The sequence below is a fragment of the Macrobrachium nipponense genome, chromosome 21 (assembly GCF_015104395.2).
Source record: "Macrobrachium nipponense isolate FS-2020 chromosome 21, ASM1510439v2, whole genome shotgun sequence".
In the NCBI taxonomy this organism is placed as follows: domain Eukaryota; kingdom Metazoa; phylum Arthropoda; class Malacostraca; order Decapoda; family Palaemonidae; genus Macrobrachium; species Macrobrachium nipponense.
This window is the reverse complement of record NC_087212.1, coordinates 81050626-81071294: the sequence shown is the minus strand read 5'-3', so window position 1 is coordinate 81071294 and position 20669 is coordinate 81050626.

Here is a 20669-nt window from a genome sequence, read left to right as displayed (position 1 = left end):
CTAGGCTAATTCAAACTCTGAGATACAAAAATAGTTTTTATTTCCCCTAAAGTGCTAACATGAAAATTAATGAAAATTAACTTAAAATCCCAAAACCATGAAACATCATTACCTCTCTGCATAAGCATATTGAATAAAGTTTCACACACTATTCTCACTGTCCAAAAAAAAAAAAAACCATCAGTCTTTCTCGAATTAATGTCAAATAGAGAATTCATTTTCGGTAGTGACAAACCGAATCCATCTGTAAAAAAAAAACACACAATCATTAGAAATAGAATATATCAAAGTTCTCCAATAATACTAAGTGTCGCACCACACTTCTCCTTTCAGAGTATCTGAAAAATAACTGTCACTGTTTATTTTAAATGTTCTTTACCGTTTCAGAAGGGTCTTCTAAATTCCTCCTTGGCTTTCCAAAGTCTTTGGCGACCACTATGAAAGACTGCCGTCTAATTGCACCATTACTCGCCACACTAGGGGATTATATTACACATTAATGGACCTCAATGGACGTACAAACGTAGCAAACTAATAGACGTACAAACGTACGCTCGCTAGTCTACTCACGAGCAATCCACACATCTCATGAGCACGCCCTGTTTGGAGCACAAACTAACATACACTTACAACTGCATTTTTCTGACATCATGATCACATGACTTCTGACCAACCAGGTCAACTTGCACACTCCGCTCTCGCTGGTGCCAATTGGTAATGTTATTACTTTGTCTCTTTACAACATCCTGAGGAATTCACTGGTTTCAAATTTTCCAAAACACTCGAGGCTGTGCTGATACGCATTCCAATCTGTTTGCGTCACTCGTTGCCGACCTAATTCTAATTACTAGTATTACCATAGCCTTTTACATACATTGTCTCTTTGCGTCATTAGTTTCTTTTCTAATTAACCCTAAATCTTTAGATTTATAAATTTGGGTATTGTATTAATTTATTTTGTATTAGCTAGCTTTCTCCTCACTGGTGGCATACTTGTTTAACTCCATTTTTGACGACTGTTATTATCTTTTCATGCTTTGAGGTGAATGGTTTCCCCTTGCTACCCTGTGGACGAGAGGTGTTGCTGTTACCTGCCATTACTGCTGGAGTTGTTCCTTGACACGTTTGGTACCCGCCTTTGGATGCTTTGTGGAGCTATTGGATTGCTTTGCCCTACAGTTGCACCAGTTACATATCTGCAACTTCATCCAGCTGCACCCTTGGTCCAGTACTAGCCAAGGGAAACACTCTTTCCCACGGTAATATTAATGCACCTTCATTTTGTTATTATGATCACAGCCATTGTCACAGTCTTTGCAATATTTTATATTCCACTCTGTTTTTTTTCTATTCTTCAATTTATTGAAGTACGTAACATTATATTTGTAAGACATAGGGTTTTGATTAATAATATATTGTTCGTGCATTCTCTGTAACCTGTGGAATGTGGAGGACAGTGCAGAGATAACGACCTGAGAATAGCTGATCAATGAGTTTCTAGGGGATGGCGTGAGATAAAAGTGCTTGATTCAGGAAGTCAACGTACGAAAGTTTATGAACTCTTCCCAAAGTGCCTTTGTGAAACTAGATGCAGCTAGAACCGCGAGGCGCTAGCGAACTGTGTGTTCGTATGTGCGTGTGCGCCTCTTTCTGTTAAAAGCGTTCATACCCAAGCCTATGGGAGGAATTTTGACAGAGGCTTCGAGTCATAGCAAAGATGCCGTGGCATTCGCCGGGAGTTTTTTTGTGACATAGTGTTTAGTGTCCGGTTGGGAATGGGTAAGTGTTACCTTTACTTTAGCCAAAGGGGTGGCTTGTTGATATTTGTAAGATGTTCCATTTTATTAACTTTGTCTTTAAACTTGTGTGTGTACTTACCGGGATGTGTTCTGTATCTTTGACAGACGGTTCTGGATTTCGGGGGGACAAAAGAGTTCCCAGGACTTTGGGTGACTTGACAATGAGTTGTTTTTAAGTTAGTCTGTAAGACTGGATTAACTTAGTTAATCGACCTAGTTATTCTTGTTTAAATAAACGTTATGTTATGATGCCTACTCTCTTCATTTTCCATTACCTGTTAGAATGGAAGAAAAGAGGTGGAGAGAGAGAGAGCGAGAGAGAGAGGACAGATAGAGAGAGAGGAGAGAGATGGGGTGATTGCCGTGAGAGAGAGAGAGAGAGAGAGAGCCTGTCGTGTAATGGGTGTGGGTCTGCCTTCCGTTTCGTGTCCACGCTTACCTTATGAATACATGGGGTTTTCCCCATGTTTATATATTTACTTATTTCTATTTTAACTTTGGTAATTATTGATATCTGTGAAATAGGTGTGAAATACAAGACCTGTTTACTTATTCTGTTCATCACTTTTAAATATCTTCGGCTTTTTCTGAAGACTCTCCTAAGGTATGCTATGGTCGACTCTTTCATTTTGTTATTATACCGTACTATTTTTTTTATAACTAGTTAACTAGTTCTTGTTATTTATTTTATTGATTTGTTTATTTGTCTTTTATTTCTTATACGAATACATGTACATCTAGTGTCTTGTGTTCAGTTTTCTGGTGCGTCACTTTTGCTTTTCCAAAATGGTACACTTTGGCCTGTTGTGTGTCTTCCTTTGCAGTTTCATTTTGTGATTTCTTCTCTCATTTCTCGTTGCCGGTTCATACTTTCCCCGGCCGTTGTAACGCTCACATCGTCTATTCTTGCTCACTACTTTTCCATGACATTTCCAGAATTTTCCTTTCCTCCTGTATTCTTTCTCGCCCTCCCACAATTTTCTGCTTCTTTTCTGAACCTGCCAGGGCACCGGGAGATACCAGAGGATACCAGAATCCCCCATGGCGTCTAAACAATCCTCCCTTGAGAACTTCACTTGCCCTGTTGTTTGAGGGATATTGAATTTAGAAAGGGGGGCCCTATTCCTTTTGCAAAACAGAAATAACATTTGATTCTGATGGGTTTATATTAATTTACGTATTTAATCCGTATATATAGTTAATGATATATATATTATATTCCTATATATAGATATTTTAGAACATATATATATATATATATATAAACTATATATTGTATATATATAAATAAACTATGTATATATATATATATATATATAATATATATATATTATTATATTAATTATATATATATATATATGTATGTATTTGATATATATATATATATATTTCTATATATATATCCTGTTATATATAATGGGTATAATATATATATATATATATATATATTTAATAATCTATTATAAGTATATTATATATTATATATATAATATAATATATATATATATATAATTTACGATATATATTATTTAGATGACATATTAATATATATATTATTATAATTCTATATATTAATTATAATAATATATCGTTATATATATATATATAATATATATTATTTATTGTATATATATATAATCTAATATATATATATATATATTTATTATATTTATATATATATATATATTACATAATTAATATATATATATATAATATATATAGATTATTATATTATATCTATATTAATATATATATATCTATGTCTAACATATAGTATATATATATATCTATCTACGTATAATATCATCTACATCTATATCTCTCTATATATATATAGTATATATATCTATCTAATCTCTATCATATATATATATATTATCATAATATTATATCTATATCTATATATATATATATAACATCATCTTTGTTGTGTTTTCGTAATGTCAATATGTTGGTTTTTTAGTATACAATTAATTCCCCTCAGTACTTGTGTAGAATGTTATAAAATGTATATTTTATGTTCAGATTCCTAGATTCAAATTAGCTAAAAGATAATATGTTTATAGCATGTATGAATCGTAGTTGAGAAGAAAGATAACGTATTATGCGGGGAGAGAGAGGTAGTTCAGCTCGCGAGGTCAAGTGTGAGGTCTGAGTAATACGAGGAGAGTGAGTGAACTAACTTTATTCGGCAAATGAGGCTGTACATAAGGCGGCATGCGGAAGGAAGCGTAGTGACCGTCACACACACACACGAACAAACATATACAAAACAAAACGGGACAGAGCCCTCGCTGGGAATGTGTTTCTTCACAGACGAAAATACATGAATAATTTTACATAGAGGTACGGATTCCCTACATATATACATCAAAAGAAAGGGCGTAAAATGCTCTACATTTTAGTTCCTGGAAGAAAAGAGAGGACATATGGATATAGAAATTTTTACAATTGAAAGGCAAAATTCGCCCAAATGTCGTCCTTGCAAATATTCCCCCCAAAAGACAATCATTACAGAGAATCGTTGGATGACTAATGGAATCTTGCAGGGAGCTGAACGAGTCCTCAGGTTCGGGATTCCCTCAGTTGAGGGGTGTCATGCGTTTCTTCATCTTCTTGAGGGCCGGAAAGCAGGATGTCATCCCTGGTAGTGGGCCTGGGGGGTTCTACTGCTTTTCCTGGGCGGCCTCGACGACGTTTAGGGGCACTGTCAGGAACCAGCAGTGTCTGGGTTATAAAAGGGCCTTCAACAGAGTAATCTTCGTCGAGGAGGACGGGGGCTTGAGGCGATCTATTGAGACCAAGTCCTTACAGCCGCTGATGGACATGAGGAATGCCTTCTCCTCCCAATGGACGACTCTGTGATCCCTGGTAGGGCCTCGTCAAGGGCGGGCGTGCAGCGTTGTTCCTCATGAAGACGAACCTGCAGGAGTCCAGGGATCGCAGGAGGAACTGCTTCAGCCTGTTGACTTACATCTCCCAGCAGGGAACGAACTTCTAGGCAGCTGCACGCAATCTAGCCAAGGGAATATTAGGATTGTCACTGTCGGCAGGGAAGAATTTTCCTGGCACTGTCAGGGTCTCCCCGTTCACCTTCTCTGCTGGGGAAGAGTCGCCATAGGCTCTTGGGGCGGTGCGGAGACCAAGGAGGACCGAGGGAAAGCCTTAAGGGACGGTGGACCTTTCCCCATGCTGGTTGGCGAGGATTAGGGTGCATGGTGGTCGGTCCCCTCAGGCGTGCCAGGAGACCAGAGCTCTGTCGTGATGTCGTCGGCACCTCTGCAAGCGGCTGATTTCCAGCTGGTCATGGAGGGGCTTCAGCACAAGTGTCTGCAGTGGGCTTTGACATCAGGGTGGCCTTGGGCAACCTGGTAGACCGGTTGATCACTGTCAGGAGGTATCTGGCACCGTCGGATGGAGGAAGAAGCCTGGATGGACGTTTATGGGGACTTTTCCTTGACTAGCTGTTCCAACCGGAAGCAGCACCAGCATGCGATTGTTGCTGGCATCAGTGAGTGAGCGTCAAGAGGAGTGTGGGGTTCCATGGTGAGCCAGGGTGGTGGCCCCTGCTGAGGGAAGAATTTGTTTGGGCGAAGGCGAGCTGCTGGACTTCTCCCCATGTTAGCTTCTTAGGTTTGCACTTCAAGACCTCTGTCAAAGAGCACAAGGTGCGGGTGAGGTCCAGGACAAACATTTGGTAATAATTCACCATCCTGATGAATTCTTGGAGGGCGATGACCGTCATCAGTGTTGGGAACTTCTCCACTGCGACCACCTTTGATGCCATGGGATGATCTCCAGCTGCTGTAATTTCATGACCGAGGAAATCCACCTTATCAGTGCTGAAGGTGCATTTTGTCAAATGGATTGACAAGTCTGTTCTCCTATAGGCACTTGAGGAGAGCTCGGACATGGTTCAGGTGCTCCTCTAGCGATCTGGAAAAGATAAGAATATCGTCCACATAGCAAACATAGAAGGATAAGTCACTGAGAGCGCTGTCCATAAGGCGATGAAAGATGGCCCCAGCATTCCGCAGACTGAAGGTGGAGAATGCGAATATGAGGGATCCGAAGGGCATGATGATCGCCGTCTTTGGAATGTCATTGGGATGGATGGGTACCTGAAAATACGACTTTAATAAGTCGATCTTGGAGAAGATCTGTGGAGGGGTCTGGAGAGGTCTTACATGTTTGGCATGGGGTAGCTGTTGGGCGTGGTGATGAGGTTCAGGTGCCGGTAGTCACCGCAGGGCCTCCACATACCGTCTGCCTTCTTCACCATGTGAAGGGGGGACGCCCACTGACTCACTGCCATTTTATAGATCCCCATCCTCTCCATTTCTTTGAACATGGTCTTGGCTTCCTGGAGGAGCTTCTGTAGGAGGCGTATCTGTGGTGAGGAAGAATGAAGCAGATAGTGGGCACCCTTGGTCCTCTGGCGAGTGGGCGGGAGAAGCAGGTCTTGATATTGAGAAGGCGCTGGCAGGCTACATCCACTAAGAGGCCCTGGTGGGCGAGTAAATCTGCCCCCAGGAGAGCAGTCTGTACGTCGGCGAGGACAAAGGGCAAGGTGTAGGTCCAGCCCAGGAACACTATGGTCTGGGCCCTGGTGCCGTAGGTGCGGATGGGCAACCTGTTTGCAGCTACGAGGGCATTTCGGTGGTCGGGGCGCAGCTGCAATCCTCTACAGACAAAGGGAACACAGACTGCATGGCACCAGTGTCAACCAGCATCCTGGTTGCAGCTTGGATGGCGGTAAATAGCGCGAAAGCCCGCTGCACCAAACTTTCCATCTCCATGGTCTCGGCATTAGGGATTTGGCTTCAGACTTCAGGCATGAGCTGGCAAAGGAAGAGTTGGCAAAGGATGCTCACCTCCTGCCTTCGTCCTTGGTGGTTTACCTCTGGCAGGATGACCAGGTCCTGGAGCTTGTGCCAGGCCAGTCTGGGATCCGAGGAGGTTGTCATGGGGTTGACCATGAGGTCCCAAATTTGGGCGGCTCACTGGTGAACTGGGAGGGAGATGGCCTGGATGAGCTCCCTCTTCAGTCCTTCATAGAGCAGCTCCCCATGCTGGCTGTGCATCCATGGGGCGAGGCGTTTGAAGGCATCTGCTGTGAGGGTCCCGGTGATTAGGTCTGCCTTGGTGCTGGCCCGAATGATTCTGTGGATCTGGAACTGTATTTCTGCCCATTGCAGCCATGTTGCAATATCCTCACTGCAGTGGGGCTCTGATGGTGTGGTCGTCCGGGGTGCGGGCATGGGCATCGAGGAGGACTCGAACACTATGAAGGATCATCTCCAGGATCATGAGGTCGAGGCAGACACAGAGGAATCGAGTGAATGCACTGAACTCTCCATCGTATCATCAGACTCACGTTCACGGTCAACGTGAGTTCGTGAATGGCGGGCCAAACTGTAAGACTGAAAGCCAAAACACTTCTGTGAAGAAATGTTGTTGATGGGTACCAGAGAACCTAGACTAAGCATCGTATGGGTCCATTAAAGGTTCTCTGAAGGTAAGAGGCAGAAATTAGTCCCTTAATGGGAAAGCCAAAACTGCTTAAGTCACCTACTTCTGGGTGAGGTCTGAGCAATACAGGGAGAGCGAGCAAACTAACTTTATTCGGCAAATGAGGATGTACATAAGGTGGTGTGCAGAGTGAAGCGTAGTGTCCGTCATGCACGCACAAACATACATAAACAAAAATGGACATAGCCCCCGCTGTGAATGTGTTTCTTCACAGAAGAAAATACATGAATAATTTTACATTGAGGGAACAGATTCCTGACATACATACATCAAACGAAAGGGTGTAAAATGTTCTGCCTTTTAGTTCCTGGAAGAAAATAGAGGACATATGGATATAGAGATTTTTGCAATGGAAGGACGACATTCGCCTGAACGTCGTCCTTACACAAGGTAGTTATTCACTACTTGAAACCTCTGAGTTAACTTATTTTTTATCATTCAAGTCTGGTACCATACACAAACCGGGCTGTTGATTTCACGTACTCAATCATGTAAGAGTTACGCCTTATTGCATCAGATCCTTCTGGGGAACTTTTCATAAAACGATATCAGTTTATTTTATTTTTATAACTGGAAATTCTTTTGTAATAAAAATGTTTGATATTACTGACAAATGAACTGTTATCCCTTCCAATTCGTCAAAAGAAGGCTTATTGACTTGTAGTTAGTTATGGATTGGAAAATTCCATGACGTCACAGAAATGACCAAACTATGCTTTCGTCTTGAACACATTGACTCAACCGCCTGGGTACGCCCATTTTCACACCCATAAAACAATCATTCTATTCTGAGATTCCCATGCAGTTAAGAGGTGATATGGTTCTCTCTCTCTATCTCTCTCTATCTCTCTCTCTCTCTCTCGTCTTCTCTCTCTCTCTCTCTCTCTTGCTATGGTAACAGAATTTGGTTTCAAACTGTAACCGTAAACTATAGTTGAGCAATAGTCACTCATTTATTTAATTGCATAGTCATCATTTTATTAATTGCATAGTCACATAGTAATCAGTGGAATCTCAACATAGTGTTAAAAATAGTAGCAGGCCTCCCTTTTATTTGAGTGAAACTGCAGTGGTAAAAGTTATTGTATTTTACAAATTTTGAGTGCACATAAAATAATTCTGCATATTTGATTCTTTTGAAGTGTTTTTTGTGTTATATATTTAATGTTTGTACTGTAATTACTTTTAATGCTTTTTCATATTAATCTACGTTTATATATTATCATTTTATTTAATTAATTTTAATGATTTTATTATATATATTTTTTATTTAACACTTGTGAATCAATTTGCTTTTAATTAGATTTCTTTTCAAATGTTAATCAGTGTTTAATATATGAATTTTACTTGAATAATCTTAATTGCGATTAATTACTTCTCTCAAATTAATTTTGTTTAATGATTAATTCAAGAATTAAGTAAACCTTTCGTTTTCAAGTAATACCAGTTTTCTCGGAGATTGTGAATTTCACTTATAATTTTTGAATTTAGAAATAAATTTTTGTATTTAAAAGTTTTATGAGTGTTTCACTAATGCACGAGTATATTTTTTATTTTGTTTACGTAGTAATATAGAAGGGTAATTGTGAAGTCTTCCTTCAACTTCAATGAAGTGATTTAGAACCAGGGAAATATTTAGACTTATAAAATTATTGAAGGAGTGATGCCCGTTAATTGAGATTACCTCCCACCTGTTTTAATGAACTTAGTCTGATTTCTTGCATGAATAACAAGTTCTATAAGGGATCACTGTTACCTTTAGAGTATTCAGTTGTTTTGTATTTGTGATGAAGGTTCAGGTGTCTGGTTTTGTGAGGTAACCATTTCTTTTACTTGGTAAATCGTACACCAAGTTTAAATGATGCCCCAGTCCTGGGATTAAGAGTCTCTTGCTCTAACACATATAAATGGTAAGTGTTGTAACCAGATAAATATGGCCACTTTGTCACAATATATAACATACATACCATATAGATATAGATATATATATATTATATATATATATATATATATATAATATATATATATAATATATATATATATATATATATATTATATATATATATAGTCGTTTAATCAAGTACTTAAATCTATGCAAATCATAACTATAGGTTATATTTAAAATTAATACGGTTTAAGATGAGAGTGGTCAAACCAAACTATTCACAAAAATACAAATTGTTCCTCACACCGCACCCCAAGGTAAACTGACAAGTACAAAAGACAGGTAAAACCACAATAACATCTATCGGCCTCCAAAACTCAATCAATTTTATACTCCACAGTCTGTGACAAGCGCATTCGAAACTCGAACTCCAGCAGTGCCCAATTAAAAGAAATTTCACACTGGGGCACGTCCACACAGCTTTTGGTTATTAAAGCTGTGAATGTGAGGAATTCCTCTCACAACGATTTTATTTTCTAATGTTTTTGTGTATTCACTTGTTTCCGTGCCATCTGTCTCTTCTTATAGTTATTAGTGTCTGTCTCATAAGAAATTATTGATTGATTTTCACTGCGTATTGCCTTCTGTCAGGTAATCGACAGACAGGAACTATGTTACTGTATTTGTATTCATATGAAAACCAAATGGATTCGCATGCCCATATATTCTGTAAAATATGTCTGTCTATATTGCTTGCCAGTAAGAGTTACAGAACCACATCTACTCGGGAATGAAACTCTTAACATTATTTTATCTGATTTTGCCATGTTCTAGTATGTAGTATCTCTGGTGCGGTTAGCACTGAAAGGATGATTTTACACAAAGACGAAGTCTTCTGACATAAACGTCAGTAGACATTTTAATAACGAAGTATAATTACTGTTTTAGTTATGATAATTCATTTGTCCTTATATATATGAAATTGCTCTTGGTGAGTGTATTGAGCATATTACGTATGGTAAGAGTTGAAGGTGTTATTGGGTCTTGTTTGTGCCTCTCGCCACAGAAGCCATTAGGAGAGGTCAAGAGATCGGAAGGGTAGTAGTTCGCCCCTCTGCTCCCATAATTTGATGTTACACTTATGATCGCTAGATGTCAAAGGAGGAAGACCAATGTCTCCATCACCTTTTATAGTCGTGCGGACTAGTGAATTTTGATGCAGTAAAAGGCAACTAAAATATCTCAAATATTACTGTTAACTGTAATTTTAACATGCCCGTGTGAGTGTGTGCGTGAGGGTTGGGGTTTAATCTCAATCAAGTGACATTTACCAACACACACAGGAAAAGAATCATCGTTCCAATTGCCACTAACTTATTCATGGAATCTAAAATGCACGCGTTCTTCACTTCTGCTTTGCCTTCTTAGTAGAAATAAGTTAGGAAATGAAAATATAAAAGATAAAAATGAAAATATAAAGTAGAAATATAATATATACAACAATAGAAACCAAGAAATGGTAAATGAAAAGGACCTCAAATAAATAGTACCTTACACTCATGAGTTGATGAAATGTGTGATCAAGGCAGTTGTCACGCGATCTGTAACTGCAGAGGATCTCCGACCCAAAAGTAAACACTGACACTTGTGTCTTAGTTTGAATACCATTAACTGAGCGAGAGGTTTAAATGTAGCTATATAAACACTTATTACGCGATGAGGAGGGAAAGTGGTTATGAAAACAAAGCGTAAATTGACACGAGGTAAAGAAGAAAACATCTGGAAAATCTTCTAATTGCCACAAAAGAATAATATAATGGCTCCAGCAGACAGACAGACAGACAAGCAGGCAAACAGAGATAAAATAACCGTTGCCACCTCTTTCAGTCATTATGAAACGTTTATGATAGATTTTGATTATTAATAAATTTTATAATATCTTTATGAAAAGCCAAAATTCTCTGGAAAGGGAATTTTAGAAAGTGACAACGCATTTCCTTCCTGAAGTAGCCATTATCGGTCGTTAAACATTTGATTGGTTCTTTTCTTTAAATGGAGATGAGCCATTGTGCGTCTCTCTCTCTCTCTCTCCCTCTCTCTCTCTGTATGTGTGTGTGCGCGCACGCCCTTCATCCCATTGCCTATAGTCTTGAGAGAATATCTTAACAGGTACTGGGAGTTTGTCGTTAACTTGTGTCTCTCCGTAGTTTGTTTCATCACCTCGAGTCAATTGTCGCCCCCGCCCCCCCATTCCCGCCCCACGACACACGGTTGTTCGCCTTTGCTTCTTTTTCTTTTTAAAAGATAAACTATGTCGTCTTTTCCATTTCTCTCCCCTCTTTAAAATCATGCAGCCTCCCGTCTCATTTTAATCTAATTTGGTTTCACTTCCACGTGTCTCCTTCCATGACAAGTACACACACGCCATCACCCCTCTTCCTTGCTATAACCTCTCTCTCTCTCTCTCTCTCTCTCTCTCTCTCTCTCTCTCTCTCTGTCCTTTAAGACCGATGTTTTTCACGGCGGGAATGACAAATCTCAATCCAAATTTCTCTTGAGACCTCCGAGCTTCATGGAGGGAATTACAAAATGGCAGATAGTACTCGAGAAGCATACAACAACGTTTTAAAGTGAATCCAAGTTATCTGTGTCTCCACACATGCATACACACACACACACACACACCATATATATATATATATATATATCTATATATATATATATTATATATATATATATATATATATATATATTATATACATATATATATATATATAGATATATATATATATATATATATATATATATATATATATATATATATATATATATTATATATATGCATGTATGTTCATGTCGCTGAAGTACGTCATTTAGAGTCTTGAAGATTCCTACAGAGGTTCATGATACGAATATTGGATTATTCCAGTGTTATTACTATTTGCTTTTGCTTTTCTGGTTGTCATAATATGTTTCTCTGTAAGCAGAGATATTGTGCAATGATGTCGAGAAGTAGTTTGTGTAGAAGTCTTTGTTAAACTTTACAAGAATAACCACGTGTTATCAGTTTCTTTGATATTAATGCTAATAAAGATGGTTACGGCAGATCGCGCACATGTGGCCTTTTGTTGTGAACATATATAGCTTTGTCGCTTACTTACGTAAGAGATGGTCACTGGTAATTTTTCATATTAAGCCTACAATTACTTTCTTCAGTGTGCAATGCAAAACATCAGATTTTATGCTTTTAGTGTTAATTTGTACAACTTATTTGAATTTAGACTTTACTTAGCTGAGCAGACCTGTTTGAAAAAAACACTCTGTTGATGGCACAGTAAATTCAATGGGAACTACTTTATAACAATAAAACCAATATTACAGCTTTTATGAATAATCACATTAATTCTGTCATTAACTACATCTGTTAAATACGAATTTCAGCACAGGCAAGTGTTTGAATGACTGACCATCTAAAATTATTGCCAAAAATGAAATGACTAGTTTTATAACAACAATGCTTTTGCAGTGTTGGAAATACATCCAAGAGTATCAGCTCTCTGGAGTTATTGAATATCTGCTTAATGATATTCGTATCATGAACCTCTGTAGGAATCTTCAAGACTCTAAATGACGTAGTTCAGCGACATGAAACATACATGCACTGTGCAGTCAGCCTGAACTGTAGGTAAGGCATTGTGGCATACAGTATGGTATTTCATTAATCTGTACTCATGTTTTAACTGTGGAAGAGAAAACATGGTCTTTAATATCTTTACATGTATATATGATCACTGAAAAACCTTGTAATGCAATTTGGATAAGTATGTAATGTAGGCTCCTGTTTTGAATCTGCAACCCATAGAATACTGTACTCAATATAGAGCGGGAGCCAGCAGGGGTCAGGGTAGCTGAAAAGCGAAAGACTTTTTTCTTATGTTACTGTATGCATATCATGGGTCAATGAAATGAAAGTCTGCTGGGTGCGTGGCGGTAAGTGTAGCTGTAGGACCTATAAGAACTACCAGGAAAAATAGCCTAGGTCGGCTCAGGATCGAAACGTTCGAAACCTGCACCAAATGTTCCTTACGATTCAAACTATCAAGAATTGACAATGCACAGAAAATGGCCTAGATTTGCTGGAGTACGAAAGAATCAAAACTAATAGGAAAATATCCAGCATAGTCCCAGGTATCTTGACTTGGCATTACCAGACATTTTCATTGGTGGGGTAACCCCGCCAGACACCCATAAAGGACTCGTCCCTATAGCTCATCTAGATCAGCCAAAAAGTGAAAGAACTGACGCTAATTCCAAACTGTTTAGCAGACCTCCATGCATTAGAAATTGGCACTACCAGACATTTTTATCAGCAAAATACACCCCCCGACATTCCAGACATACTATGGCGGACCTAGTTGTATGGTCATTGATATTTAACAGAAATTTAAAACCTAAACAATTTTTTTTAAGAGAATGCAGAAAACTCATTTGGGTTAGACTCGCACAAAGCACTAAACTCTATGGCTGATCTAGATACACCAAAATGTGAAAGATCTTAAACTTGAAAATGCCCTCCATCTCATCTGATATAATTTCTGTCATACCAGATATTCCATAGGGTACCCCGGACTATAGACCATTGATCCATGCTAAATATATGAAACCAACTCCAAAGTGACTTCCACAAACAAAGGTAACAGAAACTGAAACAATGATATGCTTTTACATAATTTAATCTCAATTCATCAAATTCTCCTACAGAGTAAAGACCCTCATTTTTGTTCATTTTACAACATCTACAGTCCTGGAATAAATAATCTGTGAACTGTACATGAATGGAACTCAGAATAAAATTAAAAATATTTTCTTCCCCCCAAAAAATATATAATAATTGGCATTAATAAAACAAGTAAAGGTATCTTTTGCTAGCAAATAAACAGGAAATCCCTGCAATGTATGATTACATTAGACAACTACACTCATATCAAAACCAAATTTTGGTAGTCTCTTGATTCATGTCTAAATAATTAACACAATGAAAAATAATAAAAGGTCGATATGGTGCCATCTCAGTAGGCCATATGTGCTGGTAAAGAAGATATGTCTCAAAGGTACATATCTAAATAAATATATTCGGCATCTGTGTTCATGCAAAGACTACCACAATCATTCAGACTTAATCCTATTATTCACCATCTTCTAAATCCATGTCAGAATCCTCACTCCATGCTTCGTCATCAGATGGGTCATGACTGATGTAACCATCTGTATCAACATAGGCATCTGTTGAATCTACAATTATTGTTTCATCACTGTCACTATAAGCACCATTGCTGTCATCCTTATTGTTTTCTCAGTCTGTGAGCAGAGCATCAAGAAGGGTAGGTCCATCAAACCACACTAGTAGCAAGAGGTTTCCATTTGCTGACAAGCCAAAGTCAGTAGGAAACAGATCTTGGTCAGGGTACATGAAGTTGGAATGGTTCCACAATATTGTGACGTAGTGAGCCCTTTGGAGTTTTTTACCAAGGGTTCGACAAGAAGGTGACAGTGTAAACAATCGATCCTCTTCATGTTCGCAATTGGTTTTTCCTGAAAAGGAACACCATAACAAGAGTAAGAAAACAAGAAAAAAATCATTCAGGGTTTAAAGAACAATTAACACTTTTTGAACAGGTTTTGTTTTCCAACATACCTGATTGACTTTGCTAGTCATTTGCACCAATTTGTTGTAACGAGTCTCGTCCACTGACTGTGCTTTGGACTGGCTGTACATTTCACAAACTTATTCTGATGCCGTTTCAATGTTTACGTCACTATCTACTTCACCCCTCCATGTAAACAGGTGTAGATTTTTCCGGCTGCCTCCTTTTCTATGATCTCCAAGGGCTTCAACTTTCTTTTTCTGTTATATAATAAATAATCAAAGGGTTTCCTTCATATGATTATGTCAATTATGACTAACAAGTTTTAGTTAGGGCATCGTACTACAAGAAGTTCATTACCGTGGTGCACTTTTAATGTATTATGTTATTATTAGGTGTTAGCATGGTTATTTATTTATTTATTTATTTATTTATTTGTTCATTTATTTATCTATTTATTTTATTTTACTTATTTTTTTTAACCATCAGGACTTAACCTATAGAATGATGATGTAAAGTCACATCCTGTGACGGCATGGTATCCCGGCAGTGCTCTTGACAATCCTGGCTTCTTTTCTTCCAGAATGATCATGATGTTACTGACATCAATGTAACACCCACTGTTGCCACTGCCGCAGTCCATGATTATGGTTGACTAAGTTCTCTCTTATGGGTTTTTTTCCCCAAGTATATGCCAATCAGAATACCAGGACATTCGTATCCGATGCTCTAATGAGGACTGTGTTAGAAGTTATCTTCTCCAAGTGAAAGGCAATCAGTGTGTCAGTCTCATCTTGGTTACATTGGAGATGTTTAGGGCTGGACACAAGGATCTGCTGGTGCACATTTGGAGTTTATTTGTAACACACTCCTCCGCAGTAATCGTTATGACATTCACGAAGGAGGAACTTGCAAAGTTTTGTTTTGAATAAACTATTGCTAAGCAGAGTCTGTCCTTTTTGCTGTAGAGATTGATATGGTCCTGAGATTGTGTAGACGGTATCTACTGTTCCCCTTAACTTCCTTTCACTGCCCTTTAATAAGTTTTCGACATATTTGTCAAGGCAAACAGGGACCTCACTTCTACTCCCATAAAATACTTGCACCATATCTAAGTATTTTATTCAGCTGTGGATCAGCGGACTGTAATTAGGTCTATTGCCAGAACACTTCTGTCAACAATATTTGACTGTTCTCAAGTGTCAATTAGAAAGTAATTAACGCTGGAGAACAGTCAAACTTCGATCAGTCTTCTTAGGCATACCATAGTGCTTTTTGCTAAATGGAATCTCATCACCGTCTTGACCCATATTAAGGTCACGGGGGTAATAAAGTGATACGTAGTAGGCAAAAATTGCAGTGAGAGCGCCTACCAAAAAACACATACAGCCAACTTATTAAACCTCCAAGCAAGTGATTGAGCGCTCTCTCCTTGTCAGTGTCCAAGCTGCACCCCCTTTCTCTATGTGTTGTAGGCAGCCTAATGCACCGACGAAAGTTCTTCCCACCATTTCTGTTCCTTCAAAATTCGACAAGATATTGGGCTGCCTGACACTGAGCGGCCTAATATCTTGTCGAGTACATAATATATATATATATATATATATATATATATATATATATATATATATATTATATATATATATATACTATATATATATATATATATATATAAACGAGATTATAAATCTCATTCTTACATTTTAAAAGATAGCGATGGATCCCAAGCGGTAGGCAACTGGTAACACATTCTCTCTCTCTTTCTCTCTCTCTCTCTCTCTCTCTCTCTCTCTCTCTCTCGACACCCAATAACTCTCTCTCTCTCTCGCTACCCGTCGTCATCAAATCAGACATGGAACTTACAAAAATATGCATTTATTTAAAAGCAAAGCATTAGCTAAATCAACTCAGATTCTTAACAGAAAGATTAAATGAATGATTGAACTCAGATAGCCCCACTCCATATTCTAATCAACAATCCAATATTATCTTAGTAGTAATCTGGGCAAGTCATATACAGTACACCATAGTAATTAAGTCAGTTCCCATTTCTCCAGATTAATCCCCCTTGTCCCGAATCGCCTGTTAGAAGAAAGGAGAACACTTCAATAAGCAGAAGATTATAATCAAAGATCATATAAATAGAACATCTCTGAAATAAATATTCAAATACAATCCAGCCATACTTTGGCCAAAATAAAAATTTTTACCCATTCAACACAGTATGCACTATCACTTAATAAAAATACCTTTTGCAGAAGCCATCTTGGCTCCTCACCTCTCTTGCACAAATCTATCCATCATGGTAATCTAACACTCTCATATGTAGGGGGAAAAGCTCGCATGTACGGACGAACACACACACACTGTCCACACCATGAACTGCTTGTAACCAGTTACATAAGCCACCTCTGTATCAAGCACTCATAGCGACAGGGTGAGGTACTGATTTGCTAAGACAGCAACTCTCATATCACACCACCCCAATGAAGATACATCAGCATTCCCAAGGCTTGTCACTCAGACCACTGTCTCTAGGGAAGTTAAATTGATGACTCTCTACATTCTAAGAAACTCATAGCAAATCCGTCTTTTATGTAACATATATATATATATATATATATATATATATATATATATATATATATATATATATATATATATATATATATATATATATATATATATAGAGTTTATTAGTTACAATGCCCTCTTAACTTCTCAAATTCTTTGCTCTTTTTTTTTATATGCTTGTCATTACAAAGTCTGAGGGGTAACTGCTGCTATTTGCATGTGTTGGGAATCAGGTTCGTTTTACCGCGTAGTGCATAATCTTTAAACTGTCCTGTGAAGCTTTGTCACTTCTCACGGAGTAAATTTCATGAATGGGAATATTTTCTTTATTACCATTTCGTGTGACCGATGCTTGTTCCCTGTATTATCTCTTCTCCTCTTCAAGTTTCATTGTAACAGAATAGAATGGCTTCTGTAAATTATTAGGGTAATTTGAAGCTGTACTAACATTAAAGTCTTTCAGCCTTTGAGGTCCATTAAAGACACATATAAAGCTGACGTCGATATTATTATTATTATTATTATTGTTATTATTATTATCATTATTATTATTATTATTATTATTATTATTATTATTATTATTATTTTATATTATTATTATTATTATTATTATTATTATTATTATGAAGATAAACGTTTATTCACATGGAAAAATCCTACCAAAGGGGTCTTTGACTTGAAATTCAAACTTCCAAATAATATGGTGTTCATTCAAAAGAAGTAACAGTAGGTAATAGGGAAAATAGAGAGGAGATCAGTTATTAGAAAAATATAGATTAAAATATTAATGAATAAATCAATGAAAATATAAGTAAGTTATTGAAATACAAGAAGAATTCTATTAGGGCAGTAAAGCACACATTAAAAAAATTATCTAAAAAGAGAGATTAGTCCTACGTGGTTATTTACGAAAATTAACTCATAAGTCGAGGAAATTTCTTCTTTAAATTACCCTGTCTATTTCCAGCTATTGTAATTGCCTCTTCATAACTGAGAAATGTCCTTCACTTTAATTCCCGTCGATCAGGCTAAAAAGAGAACACCCAATTCCTCTTTTTATAACAAGAATAATTGCCGGGAAAATGAGATGCCGCTGTGGCGAATGCAAAAGTGGGAATTCATTATGTAAATAGGATGCTCTGCAGTAACTCTGCTGGAAAAGAAAGGACTGACATTTGCAGCCAAAATGCAGAGAGAAGAAGAACTGACAAAACCGGTCCCAGTGCTTGAGCTTGTCCCTAAATGCCATAATGCATCAATCCATACATTAGAGGTAGTAACATCAAGTACATTACTCCTAGTAGCAAATACAAAAGAAGAAGAAAAAACATACTATGAATTACGTGTTTCCATCAATATTCTTGGAATTGTACGAGACAAAGTTAAAGCTAAGAGATAGATAGATTAATCCCTAAAATACGTGAATGAATTGTTGGGAAAGCAGGATATTGGAGAATATAATAATATTCTTTAACACAGTGATAGCCTCAATCTGAACTATGAAACCAAAGATTTATTGCATTATTTTCTAATTGTTTCGGAATGACTGCTTCGATGCGTTGCAAGGGGACCTTAATTTTTCTCTCTTGTAATATTGTCTTGTTGCGTTACAACTTTTTCTGGTGTGGGTGATTTTTTTTATTACACCCTTTGTAGGTGACACAGGGAAAGTTATTTTACACCCCCCCAACACTTTTTTATATAGACACTGATAAAACATGATCCTAGGTCTGTTGTACTAGTGTTTGGTGGATACTCGAACGAGTGTAGTTGGGGTGACTGAAAGCAAATCTCTGCCACTTTTTTCCATTCTAAATTTCAAGATATTTGTTTTAAATTACCAGCAGTCTAGATATGCGTTTCTCTTGGCAAATAGCATTAGATTGTCTTCATATAAAAACATGATGCCAGGAACGGTCCTTGAATTCCCAGAATAAAACTTTAAAGTTTCCCGATAAGGAATTAAAATCGATCATTGGACATAAGGAGGCATCGTCCTGAGAAGAGAGATATTTCCTTAATGGTTGACCAGAGACCCGAAATCTCGGTTACGAGAATTTTATGCTTTTCGGTTGTGAATAGGGAAAGAAGGATTGTTCAAAACATGCCAAATCAGCCACATTAACCGATACCCATATATTCAAACTACATTTTTTATTAAAATAAGGTAACTACCGAGTATGATTCATTATAGATTTCATTTTCAATCCCAAATAACATAATCGTGTATCAAAGTTTCATGCTGTTATATATTTAACATTTTTCCGAGCATTTTGTAGTCGCCCATTCTGGACCCTCCTCTTCCTCTGCTCTCTGTACCCTTCCTTCCCCTGGCATCTCTGGGAGGCCGGGTCGTTCATCTCCTCGTATCATCTCCAATACCCTTATCTCAGCTTCCTCGCTACCGGCAAATTTTTGCATGTCTTGTCATTTCAGGTGTATGAATTTCTTTTTCTTTTTTGTTCATTTTAGTTTTCTGTTAAATAAAAGTATTGAGATGGCTAAGTGTCTGTCCGTCTGCACTTGCTCTGTCCGCCCTCAGATCTGACAAACTACTGAGGGTAGAGGGCTGCAAATTGGTATGTTGATCATGCACCTGCCAATCATCAAACATACCAAATTGTCACCCGATAGCTTGGATTTAGTTTGATTTATTTATTTTCATACTTGCAAGGTCATAGAGTCTCACTTGCAGAAGCAAATCTCAAAGGCAATAGTGAATTTTTCTCTTAATGATTTCTCTCATTTCATGAGCGTAATTATTTCCAGAAACCTTTTTTAATATTTTTGTTCTTATAGACCATAGCACTTTCAAACTTTTAATCCTTTGTGGAATATTTAGTAAAGGCAATTGATTTCCTTCACTACTTTTCTCTTTTTTGCAAAGAAAGTGTTGGCAATATTCTTTAGCCTCTCCCTTTATGTGCCTGTGTCTCAGACCGGTGGCCATTCTCGGCTTGACAAAAATGCTTGGTATTAAGTCTAGGAGCATTTGTAAGTTCTTGTATATTTTTTTAAAGCAAAATCTCCCTTGATTTAGACAGAAAATGTTATAAGCTTTAAGAAAATTAGATTGCATTTTTTTCTTTATACTACTAAGGGTCTAAAATCCAAGATGGCGTCCATTTAGCAATAATGCAATATCTTCGCTAATACAAGAGATATAATTATCAACAAAGCATCGGAATAAAGGTTTTCTGACACAAGGAAACCAATAGAATCATCAAATTAAGG